This window comes from Elephantulus edwardii, unplaced genomic scaffold (assembly GCF_000299155.1).
Source record: "Elephantulus edwardii isolate Elephantulus edwardi_28Jun2011 unplaced genomic scaffold, EleEdw1.0 scaffold00119, whole genome shotgun sequence".
Taxonomy (NCBI): domain Eukaryota; kingdom Metazoa; phylum Chordata; class Mammalia; order Macroscelidea; family Macroscelididae; genus Elephantulus; species Elephantulus edwardii.
The window spans coordinates 1734517-1746619 of NW_006399869.1; the positions used below are offsets into that span (position 1 = coordinate 1734517).

The 12103-nt window shown below is 42.2% G+C and overlaps 1 pseudogene; it reads left to right on the plus strand.

The window, feature by feature from the left end:
• LOC102877560 overlaps nt 1-3113 on the plus strand; it is a 163120-nt pseudogene extending 160007 nt beyond the window's left edge.
• Nucleotides 3114-12103: the final 8990 nt, after the last annotated feature.

Sequence of the window (12103 nt, forward strand, 5' to 3'; positions counted from 1 at the left end):
GATCTCTTCCAGTCAGTTGGCCAAGTGGTTGCTCTCCAGATTTCTTGGCACAACTTGATGAGCACGTCCAGAGCAGCATCTGTTAGCTGAAATATGTCAACTCGTATACCATCTACTCCTGGGGCCTTATTTTTTGCCACTTCCTTCAAAGCAGCCTGAACTTCTTTCATCATATGTTGTTTCATGAAATTCTTCTGTGTCACTCTGTATAGTAAACAGTAAAATCTCTTTTGCCTCAGGCTGGCTCATGTCCTATCTCAAGGGTGTTGAACGTAATAGTTTAAAAATAAAAGAACACGCCTGTGCGCTGCGGGAGGCGCCCAGCCATTGGCTATTACTCGCTTGAGCACACGGCCCGCCCACTGTTGCGCGCATTGCTCATTTGCAGAGGCGACCCACTGGGTCAGCCCCACACCACCTGTGCCTGCGCAGAAGCAAGGCGCGCTGGGCGGCTGGAGCGGTTCCATCTCTAGCGGCGTCATTTTGTGCTAATAGCCAAGGTGCGACAGGCTGGTTCTGTGTGAAGTAGGCGGCGGAGCCTGAGTCTCTGGAAAGGCAGAGACTCTGTCAGGCCTAGGTGATTCGGGTGCAGCGGGCGCAGCGGCTCTGAGTTCCGCCTCGTCGGAGACTGGGACAGGCCTCCTGAGCGATCTGTGGGTGATCGACCTGTGCGCGGAGCTGAAGAAACGTAATCTAGATTCTAGCGGCAACAAGAGCGTTTTGATGGAGCACCTGCAGGACATCGACATGATGGATATCAGTGTTTTGGATGAAGCAGAGGTAGATAATGGGAGCATTGCAGATTGTGTTGAGGACAAGGACACTGACAATCTGCAGGAGTCCTTATCTGACAGCAGAGAGCTGGTGGAGGGGGAGATGAAGGAGCTTCCAGAGACGCTCCAAGAGCATGCTGGGATGGAGGACAAAGACACTATAAATAATTTAGATACTTAATCATCTGATTTCACTATATTACAGGAAATTGAAGAGCCATCCCTGGTGCCAGAAAATGAGAAAATACTCGACATTTTGGGGAAAACTTGTAAATCTGAGCCAGTTAAAGAAGAAGGTTCCGAGCTGGAGCAGCCATTGGCAAAGGATACAAAGAGCGTGGGGCCAGACAGCAAGCTTGCAGAGGAAGAGGACCTTTTTGACAGTGCCCACACGGACGAGGAGCAGGAAGAGGGCGATTTAGATTTGGCCAGCAAGTCAACACATGCTCAGTGGAGCAAGGCAGACACCCTGTTAGCAGTAGTGAAAAGGGAGCCCGCTGAGCCGACAGGCAATGGCGAGAGCGCAGACTCTGAGCCCGCGGGGCTAGAGAAGCCAGTTGAACAGAGAAGTAAAGGCCCAGAAGACACGGACGCCTCCAGGGAGGAGGTGACCATGGAGGCGCCACAGGAAGCCTCAAGCCCTGAGCCCAGAGATAGCAAAGAAGATGTGAAGAAGTTTGATTTTGAAGCTTGTAATGAAGTACCTCCAGCTCCTAAAGAGTCCTCAGCCAGTGAGGGCGCTGATCAGAAAATGAGTTCTGGAGAAGATGACTCAGATACAAAACGACTTTCCAAAGATGGAAAGGGTCGCAGCAGTTGTGGTAGAAGTTTCTGGGTCAGTGGACTGTCTTCTACCATCAGAGCTATAGATTTGAAGAATCTTTTCAGCAAATATGGAAAGGTGGTGGGAGCCAAGGTTGTGACAAATGCTCGGAGTCCTGGAGCTCGCTTTTACGGCTTTGTTACCATGTCCACTGCAGAGGAGGCCACGAAGTGCATCAGCCACCTCCATAAAACAGAGCTCCATGACAAGATGATCTCGGTGGAGAAGGCCAAAAATGAACCTATTGGCAAGAACACCTCTGACAAGAGAGAGGGCGAAGGGAAAAAAGACAAGTCGAGCACCAGTGACAGATCTGCAAACCTCAAAAGGGATGAGAAAGCTGACAACAAAGACGATGCTAAAAAGGGTGAAGACGGAAGTGGCGAAAAGGGTAAAGATTCAGAGGAGCAGAAATCCGGCCCCTCAGAACGCTCTCAATCCACAAAGTCAGGGAGTCAGGGCACCGAGCAAACCGTTGCCATGGATAGGTCCAAGGGCGTGCCTGTCATCAGTGTCAAGACGTCTGGATCTAAAGAAAGAGCATCCAAGAGCCGGGATCGCAAAACAGGCAGCAGAGAGAAACGGTCTGTTGTATCTTTTGATAAAGTCAAAGAACCTCGGAAGTCCAGGGACTCAGAGTCCTGCCGAGTGCGTGAGCGCAGCGACTGGGAGCACCGCATGCAGGCCCAGTGGGAGCGCAAGGAGCAGGAGCGGCTGGAGATCACCCGCAAGAAGCTGGCCTTCCAGCGGCAGCAGCTGAAGCAGGAGCGCAGGGAGCGGGAGCGGCTGGAGCGGGAACGCATGCACGTGGAGCATGAGCGCCGCAAGGAGCAGGAGCGCATCCACTGGGAGCTGCGGCACCAGCAGGAGCTGCACTATGAGGAGCAGCGGCCCTCCCTGCGGAGACCCTACGACCTTGATGGCCAACGAGATGATGCCTACTGGCCAGAAGCCAAGCGGGCTGTTCTGGATGACCGCTACCATTCTGACTTCAGCCACTCAGACCACTCCCATGACTTTGACTACCGTGACCGGGGCCGCTACTCCAAACGCTCGGTAGACAGGAGAGAAGGTTCCAGATCGATGATGGGAGACAGAGATGGACAGCATTACCCCGATCACCACGGAGGATCAGAGCGCCAAGGCCGAGACTCCCGAGATGGATGGGGCGGCTACAGCTCTGACAAGAGGATGAGTGAAGGCAGGGGGCCTCCACGACCCAGACGTAACTGGGGGGACCATGGCCGAAGACTGGATGATGACCGTGCATGGCCAGGTGGTGCCGAGGGAGGTATAATGGACAGGGACCACAAGAGATGGTAAGGTGGAGAAAGAAGCATGTCTGGCCAGTCTGGGCCAGGCCACATGATAAGCCCGGTCGGGATGTCGGGCCGGGGAAGCTTTGCCCCCAGTGGAGCTCCTGGGGCCACGTGATGCTGCGTGGCGGGATGCAGGAAGGATTTGGATGCCAGGCCCGAGGGAACAGACCAAACGAAGCCTGCTTCACCCGCTGCTAGCCGCTACTAATGCTTTCCACCCGCGCCTGTCTGTGGCCACCAGAACCTGTTCTATTAGATCTCTTAAACTGTGTAAAAATATTTTTTTTTTAAATCGGCTGCCATATTGTAGCTCAATACAATGTGAACCTGGGTTTCGTTTTGTTTTGTTTTTTTGTTATAAATGTGTTTCTGTTCACATACCCCTTTAAAAAAAGAAAAGATCAAGTCAATAAATGACATTAGTAGCAAATATTTCAATCCAGAGTTTCATATTCTTATTAAAGAATGTGGGTTGTTAATGCACAGAAATTTCTAGTAACTGAATTAATCTTACACAAAATTGAAGTCTCTGTTACCAAACACAAGTGTTCTATCTGTACCCTATTTCCTTACTAGGCAACTTTGACTAAGCCTCTTCTAAGTGTATTTTTGGTGAATTTTTTTCCATCCTCTTCCGATTCCAGTCAATGTACAGAATTTCTCTCTTTTATGTTATTAAAGCACTAATTATGTCTTTTATTTTCTGTAATGGAACTTAGGCATTATATTGTTTTTGTGTGTGTGTGTGCGTGCATGCTTTTTTTGAAAAAAACTTGCTTGTCAACACTTTACCTTAAAAAATTCCGGGTCTTTACTGTCATATGGGTTTGTTGTTGGTTTAAAATGAACTGCCACCAGAAACAACATTTTAATAAATATGAAAAATTAGCATTATAATATTAAAAAATTTAATAAACATGAGTTTGGACATTGTTTAATTGCTAAATAAATATGTCGTTGTTATGTGCCATCATGTCTCCTGTGACCCTTAGCGACCCTACGTACAGCAGCTCTGGATCCTGCCCTTTCCTGAGCCAGTCTTACTGGTTCTGACATAACAATCTCCATTGTCCCTGTTACTGTATCAATCCTTCTCATCCAGGGTCTTCCTCTCCTGCGCCAGTCCTCCACTCTTCCGAGCATGATGTCCTTCTTCAAGGACTGATCGCTCCTGGCCACATGTGGGACAGAGCTTTAAAATCCTAGACTCTACGGCTCTCCAAGATAGACCTATTTGTTTTCTTGGAAGTCCATGTTCCAGACTTATCTCCAGCACTACAACTTGAAGCGAATTTATTGTTAAGAAGCACTTGTGTAACAATGAAGTAACTGTCAATCCACCTGGCCGAGGACCTTTCCCTCTTTTTGCCACAGTGATTGTACCATTTGACAATGGACTGGAGTATGTCAGAAATGATGAGGATGACACAGAATATGACACAGCTCAGATCTGCTGTTCATAAGGTTGTTATGATTTATGCCTAACTCCATGGCACCTAAGAATAGCAATAATCAAGCAGAATGTTCTCACAATAATAAAGGCACTTTACTGTGATAATGTAACAACTTTCAGTTGTAACAACTCCCACTTCTAGAAATCTCTCCTCAGTTTGTTCCAAAACAATTGCCAGGATCTCTTTTGGCTAGCTCAGTCTTCAATTATGAACAAAAGGCCTGAAGCCCCTTTATAACTATCGAATCTACAATAGTGTGATATATGTACCCCTTCCAAAAAGTTTGATTTAAAAACTTCTTGTTATCCTTATTGCACTTTGTTACTATCTTTGAACCAGTCACTAAACAAACTAATTCTAATTAGTTTATCCCTGAGCAACATGTACCATTGCAGAGATGTTGTTTCCCTGGAACACAAGAGCAGCTTGGAGGGGTGCAAAGTACCTGGAACAAAATCAGAGTCCGAGAGCGAGAAGAAAGTGATAAAAAGTTGGCAGAATCTGCGAGTGTTCAATCCAGAAAATCTTGCTTATAATTTAGATGTCCGATTTTCAGCTCATGTTTGTGTTTTAATCCACCTTAGAAAAGAAAGAGTAGGTAATGGATTTGGTCTGAACTCTATTAGTAGAACTCTTGTCAAACACTGAACTTCACAGAGAAAATGTACAGAATAAACCAGAAGATAAAGAAGAGATGGTAATGGGCCCTGATATCTTCTTACCATGACGTGAACTAATTGGGGGTGGGGGGAGGAGAAAAAAAAGGCTTTGAGTTTAAAACATTTTATTACTTGGAAAGTATTTAAGGAATTTTGAAGGAAAGCATCTACCAACACCTTAGTTACTGTTCTAATAGTAACAAATAAATAAAATGTTGGTAATGATTGCGAAGGAAGAATTACCCAGAACATTTTTTCTTTGACTGAAAAGGATAAATACCCATGTAGGAAATGGAGAAGGATAAATATTAAACAATATAGGATACATTTTGAATATTTAAGTACTATTTATTTAAAAGTTAAATAAATATTAAGTAAAACATTTAGGTGCATCTTTGTAATTTCTTGCTAAGCATCAGAGCATTGGAAAATGACCAAGGATGACAGAAGAATTGATGCCTTTGAGTTGTGATGCTGGAAAAGAGTACTGAACATACTATGGATTACCAAGAGAACTAAGAGGTCTGCCCTGGACAGGGTGAAAGAAAGCTGCTCCTTGGAGGCAAGGAATTTGAGACTGTCTCACATGCTTTTCTCACCAGAAGGGACGAGTATTTCAAGAAGGATGTCATACCAGGAAGGGTCGAGGGACTATGCAGGGGAGGAAGACCCTTGATGAGATAGATTGCCACAATAACTAGGGTAATAAAGGTAGGTGTGCTAGAGGCAGTGAGATTGCCTCATGATAGAGCAGCATTCAGAGCTGTTGTGCATGAGGCTGTTGTGAGTTGTAGTCGACTCAATGGCACATGACAACAATAACAACAACAATGCGTAGTTGGTGATGGTTAAGAACAATTTTTGTGCTTATTCCCATAAAGTGATTTGGATTGAATGTTTATTGAATCTACTGCTATGAATTTAGTGAAGGATTGTTATATACTGTTCCTTGTTTTAAAGCTCCTACCTCAATTTTTAAATTAATTTGTCATGTGGCTTTGAACTTCCCTAAAGATCTAGAGTGTTATTTGTAACTCTGCTTGAAGCAATCTGTTTGAGGAAGAGCTGAAATTGTCTTTTTCTCTCTTTTCTGCTTGTTATGTACCATCGAGTGGGAAACTGACTCTGAGCTGACCACCCAACAGAGTTCAGAGGCTTTAAATCACATAGCAGGAAGTTCCCCTTCCTTCTCCGTTGGAGCAGCTGGTGGATTCAAACCATATGCTTTTGGGAGTGGCAGCATAATTCCTTACTACTAGGCCTCCAGAGCTCCCCTTAGTTTATAGATATGAAAGAGATAGCATAATAGTCCCAGGTAGAGGAAAGTGCTTGGTGAGCTAGAGAATCTGTATTTTTCTCCTCTACTACCAACTTGAAAGTTCTCCTGCGATTTATAGCCTGTCTCGTTGGAGTTTTGTTTTGTGGTGTTTTGGTTTGGTTTTGTGTTTGGGGGATTTTTATTTTAATTTTTTTAGGGGAGAACAAATGTATGCAAGCTGCCCTTCTAATCTAAAGATTTCCTAGCATTATATTTTATATATATTTGCTGTTGTTATGTGCCGTCGAGTCGTTTTCAACTCATAGCGACCCTATGCACAACAGCCCTAAACCCTGCTCTATCCTGCGCCAACCGCACCGCCTCTGACACACCCATCCCGATTTCCCCAGTCACCAAATCAATCCATCTCATAGAGGGTCTTTCCCTCCTGCGCTGTCCCTCCAACCCTCCCCAGCATGATGTCCCTCTCCAAGGACCCGTCCCTCCTGGCAACATGTCCAAAGTATGTCAGACGAAGCCCCAGAATCCTTGCCTCCAAGGAGTAGCCTGGTTTAACCCTCTCCAGGATGAATCTGTTTGTTTTCTTGGCAGTCCATGGTACATTCAATACTCTTCTCCAGCACCACAGCTCAAAGGCGTCAATTATCCTTCTGGAGTTACTGCTGTGAAATTCTGCTGGAGGGCCAGCTATAAATCAGTTCTGACTTGATGATTTATAACAACATTAACAAGTATAAGGAATAAAGATGGGAGAAAAATGTATACCCTTAACTTATAATGTTAGAAAAGAATACTGAATATCTCATGGACTACTACAAGAAAAACAACAACAACAAAAAATATGTCTTGGAGAAAGTGAAACCAGAGCCCTACTTGGAAGCAAGGATGGTGAAATTTTATCTCACATACTTTCAGCGTGTTGTTAGAAGAGGCTAATTCTTGGAACAAAGAGTGTACTTGGGAAAGTAAATGAAGGTGAGAAGACCCTCAGGTTGACACAGTGATTATAACAATGGGCTTTAATATATCAAAGATGATGAAGATGGCACAGAATAGGGAAAGGTTTTGATCTGCTTTTCTTAGGCTCACTATGAATTAGAGCCTTCTCCATGACACCTAACAAGCCTATAACAACCCTATGAACAGCAGACCTGAACCCTGCTTTATCTCTCACCATCCTAACCATTCCAGCTATATTCAAGCCCATCATTCCAATCACTGTGTCAGTACAGTTTATTTAGGTTCTTATTCTTTGCAGAACTGCTTTACCATGCTTTCTCCAGAGTAGATCCCCTGCTATTAAGAAGCAGGGGCAAGACAAACTCTAAGAAGCATTATCGCTTTGCTTCATCCAAGGTAGATATATTTTTTTTTTCCTTTTGGCAGTCTTTGTTATACTTAATATCTTCCTCAACACCACAATTTAAAGGCAGCTATTCTTCTCTGGTATTTCCTCTTCACTGTATAACTTTTATATGCATATAGTCATTATATGTACCATGTCTTAGGGCAGGTGTGCACTTTGTTGTTGCTTGTTGTCAAGGTGGAACCGTCTCATAGTTGATCCTCCAGCAGGTTTTCAGAGGCAATCTACACGGTAGACTACAGTCTTTGACCTTTATCAGTAAGTGCTTTAAGTCTATGTCTTTTTCTGCAAGCCAGGTAGTTTCCTCTGTGTATAATCCAACTTCTCAAATTATTTGTTCAGTGTACGTATTGATAACATTATGGTGAAAAGACGTCCCTGATTCACATCTTACTCAATGTTTTTAAATAAGTATCCATCTGATATCAGCAGTGATATATCTTGTTCCATGTCCTCTTTTTTATTTTTTTTTTATCCAGCGTGAAATTCTGGGAGTTCTTTGTTGTTGTACTGTCTTTTTTGGTATCTTTATTAAGATTTTTACCTTCATGTGATATTAAAAATACTGTTCTATAATTTCAACATTTTGTTTTCTTAGTGCTCTTTGTAAAGGACACAAATTTGATAGATCTTGGGAGTTACCCAGGTAGCTGTGTTATAAATTTCTTGGCATAACAAGTTAGCATGTCTAACACTGCATTTTGTTGAACATCTATGCTGGCATATTTTTAATTATTGAAGTCTTGGTTTTATCCAGTTCCTTCAGTGCATCTTGCATTTCTTTCTTTATTTCCATTGATTCTTGCTTTTATTAGGCCTTCTGATATAATTGAGTATTAGCCAGTTGTTGGTACAACAGCCATATTTCTTCTATCTTCTTGTGATGCTTCCTGTGCCATTCAGTATTTTGTCTAAACAGTTATGATTTCAACTTGAGGCTTGACTTTTTCTCCGATTCTTTCAGATTTGCTACTGACTATTATATTTTCCCTTTTGGTTTTCTATCTTTGCAAATTTTATTTTAATACTTTGTTTAGTCTTCTCAAGCTACCATATGAAATCTGTTCACCTTTCTCTGTTTCTTGCTTTTACTTTTAGCTTCTCTAATGACTAGGGGTGATGGGAGAATTGATACCTTTGAGTTGTGGTGGTGGAGAAGAGTATTAAATATACTATGGACTATAAGGAGAACAAACAGGTTCATCCTGGAGAGGGTGAAACCAGGCTACCCATTGGAGGTAAGAATTCTGAAGCTACATCTGACGTACTTTGGGCATGTTGTAAGGAGGATGTAGTCCTTGGAGAGAGATATCATTCTTGGGAGGAAGAAGGACAGTAAAAGAGGGGAGGAAGGCCCTCTATGAGATGGATTGACTCAGTGAGTGGGGTGATGGGGTCAGTGTGTCAGAGATAATGAAGTAGGCTCGGGATAGATCAGGGTTCAGAACTATTGTACATAAATAGGGTCACTATGAGTTACAGGCGACTTGATGGCACATAACAACAACTATATTCTAGAATACGTTTCAGTCTCTTCTGGCATTTTTTGGTTGTCTTTTCTCTTTTTGTATTTTCTTTTTAAAGACTGCCTTGTTAAATGCACCAAATTGATTCAAAATATATTTTCTTTTTCTTTATCTCTCTCTCTCGTAAAATTTATTTTCTTATAATTTAAGAGGCTTAGAAGTCCAAATTCAGAGTTCTGGCGCTAGAGGAAGGCTTTCTCTGTGTGTGTCTGCTAGTTTTATGAGTTTCGCAGCCTAGGAACCTGGGTCCAAAAAACACTTTCCCGCTGGCTCTTCTTTATTGTTGGTAATGAGGTTCTCCTCACCAAATCTATTCTTGAGATAGCTTTTATATTTAGGTAGTGTGTACTCTAGGCTATATTTTGGCCTTATTTTATTTTTTCCACTTTTTGAGTTATGGCATGTTAACAATTTCACTCTATAAATGGAAATCTTCACTTTGTATATATCTTCAAGTAGGCTTCTTTGCATCAACAACACTTCCCTAATCATATTTTTAGTATCTCTGAAACCTTTAATCTTCTAGAAGTATATCACACAATGTTCTGTTGCTTTTCATCAGATTTTCACTTGTCAGTTGCTTCAGAAATCGATGGCCAATTCTGCTTCTTTATGTACCTTATTCCGGAAGCTCACTGAAACCTGCCTACCATGGATCATCTTTTGGTATTTGAATATCGATGGAAAAGCTCCCAGCTTTTCAGAAACACACAAGCCATCAAGATTTGAAAAACTGACAGATCTGTAGATGTTTCCAGCCTTTTTCTACACCTCCCAAAATTCATACCCTTGTCATATGTAAAACATAGTCACCCTATCCCATCATATTGTAAATAACTGCATGTCCAAAATATCATACCAACTATATCTAAATCAAATACGGATGAAGCATGAGGTGCCTTCCATCCTGGGGCAAAGTTCCATTTTGTCTGTGAATCTGTGACTTCTAGAATACAAGTTCTCCATTTCCTAAGTTCAATAGCAAACATGAAAGCAGAGATATGATAGATATCAGATAACAAGAATTGGAGAGAAAGAATAACATGTACCCAAATCCAATGTAACAATTTATATTAGCTATCAAGATGTATATAATATCCTCTTCTCTGATACCATTTTGGCATCTGGCCATGCTCTAGATTCCAGGTATTAGCTGTAATTTCCAGATGCTGAGTGAAGTTCCCTTGACCCAGATATTCAATTTTATTACTGTCAACTTGCTTTCTTGGTTTGGGCTCATACCATTTTCCTAGTTCATTTAAATGTCATCCCACATGCTGGGCCCTGACAGCCCCTAATCTTCTTCTGATAGTTATGTGCCCTTCCGTTGTTTGCAACTCACAGCAACCCTATGCATAATAGTTCAGTGCCCTATCCTTTCCTGAGCTAATCTCACTGTCTCTGACACACTTGTCCCTGTTACTTAAGTTACTGTGTCAATCCATCTAGCCAGGGTTTTCCTCTCCTTTCTCATCCCTTCACCCTTCCAAGCATGATGTCTTCTTCAAGGACTAGTCCCTTTAACCAACATTCCCAAGGTATGTAAGACAAAGCTTTAAAATCATTAAACCCAAGGAGCATCTTGGCTTCATCCTCTCTAGGACAGACCTATTTGTTCTCTTGCCAGTCCATGGTATGCCCAACACTCTTCTCCAGTGTCACAACTCAATGGTGTCAATTCTTCCATCATCCTTGTTCATTATTCAGCTTTCTGCTGCATCAAAAATAATTATGATCAGCATGACCTGAATCAGGTACATCTTAGTCTCCAAACTGTCATCCTTGTTCCTTAGCACTCTGGAGAGATTCCTGATAGAAGAATTTCCTCAATACAATTTGTCTTTTGAATTTCTCACTGCAAGAGTATTGATTGTGGAACAAAGCAAGCTAAAATTGTTAACAATCCCTATCTCTTCTCCATCTATCATGATGGTGCCAATTGTCTCAGTGTTGAGAATCTTTGTTTTGTTTTGTTTTTTTATGGTGAGATGAAATTCATACTAGAGACTGTAGTCCTTGACGTTCTTCAGCAAATCCTTCAGATCCTCCTTAGTCAGGTTGTGTCATCTGTATAACTCAGGTTGTTGATGAGTCTTGCTCCAAACCTGATGCCACATTCTTCATCATAAAGTCCAGCCTCCCTTTTCTATATATAAATTGAAAAGGTATGGAGACAGGATGCATCCCTTACACATTCCTTTCTTGATTTTGAAACCTGCAGTGTTTTCTTGCTCTGTTGTGATGACTGCTTCCTGGTCCAAATATAGGTTTCTCATGAGAACAATCAAGTGTTCTGGGATTCCCATTTTTCTCAAGGTTAGCCACAGTTTATTGTGATCAATGCAGTCAAATGTCTTAGTATAATCAATGAAACACAGATAGACATTCTTCTGATCCTCTCTACTCTCAGGCAGGATCTATCTAACATTGGCTATGATGTCCCAAGTGTCATGGCATCTTCTAAACCCAGCTTTTATTTCAGGTAGTTCTCTGTCAATGTATTGTTCCAGTCTGTTTTGGAGAATCTTCAGCAAGATTTTACTTGTGAGTGCTATCAGTGATATTGTTAGATAAATTCCACACTCTGTTGAATCTCCTTTTTGGGGACATGGTAGCGCTTAAATCATGAATGGCAGGTATGCTAGCCTGGCATTTTAATAGTAACTGCACATTCCAGAAATAAGTTGACAAAGATGTTTCTCTTGGAATCCTGTATGATTGTGGTCAACCTTTTGAAATGACAAAGTCTCTGCTCATTGCGTTACTTCAAAAAATTGTGAGAACATATCTTACTCTGGGAACTGTCTTTTTATTTACTTGAAGGGAAAAATATGGGATATTTTTTGGCAGTTGTCAGAACAAAGCAAGGGAACACTACATGGTTCAAGATTGGGAAGGGAGTAC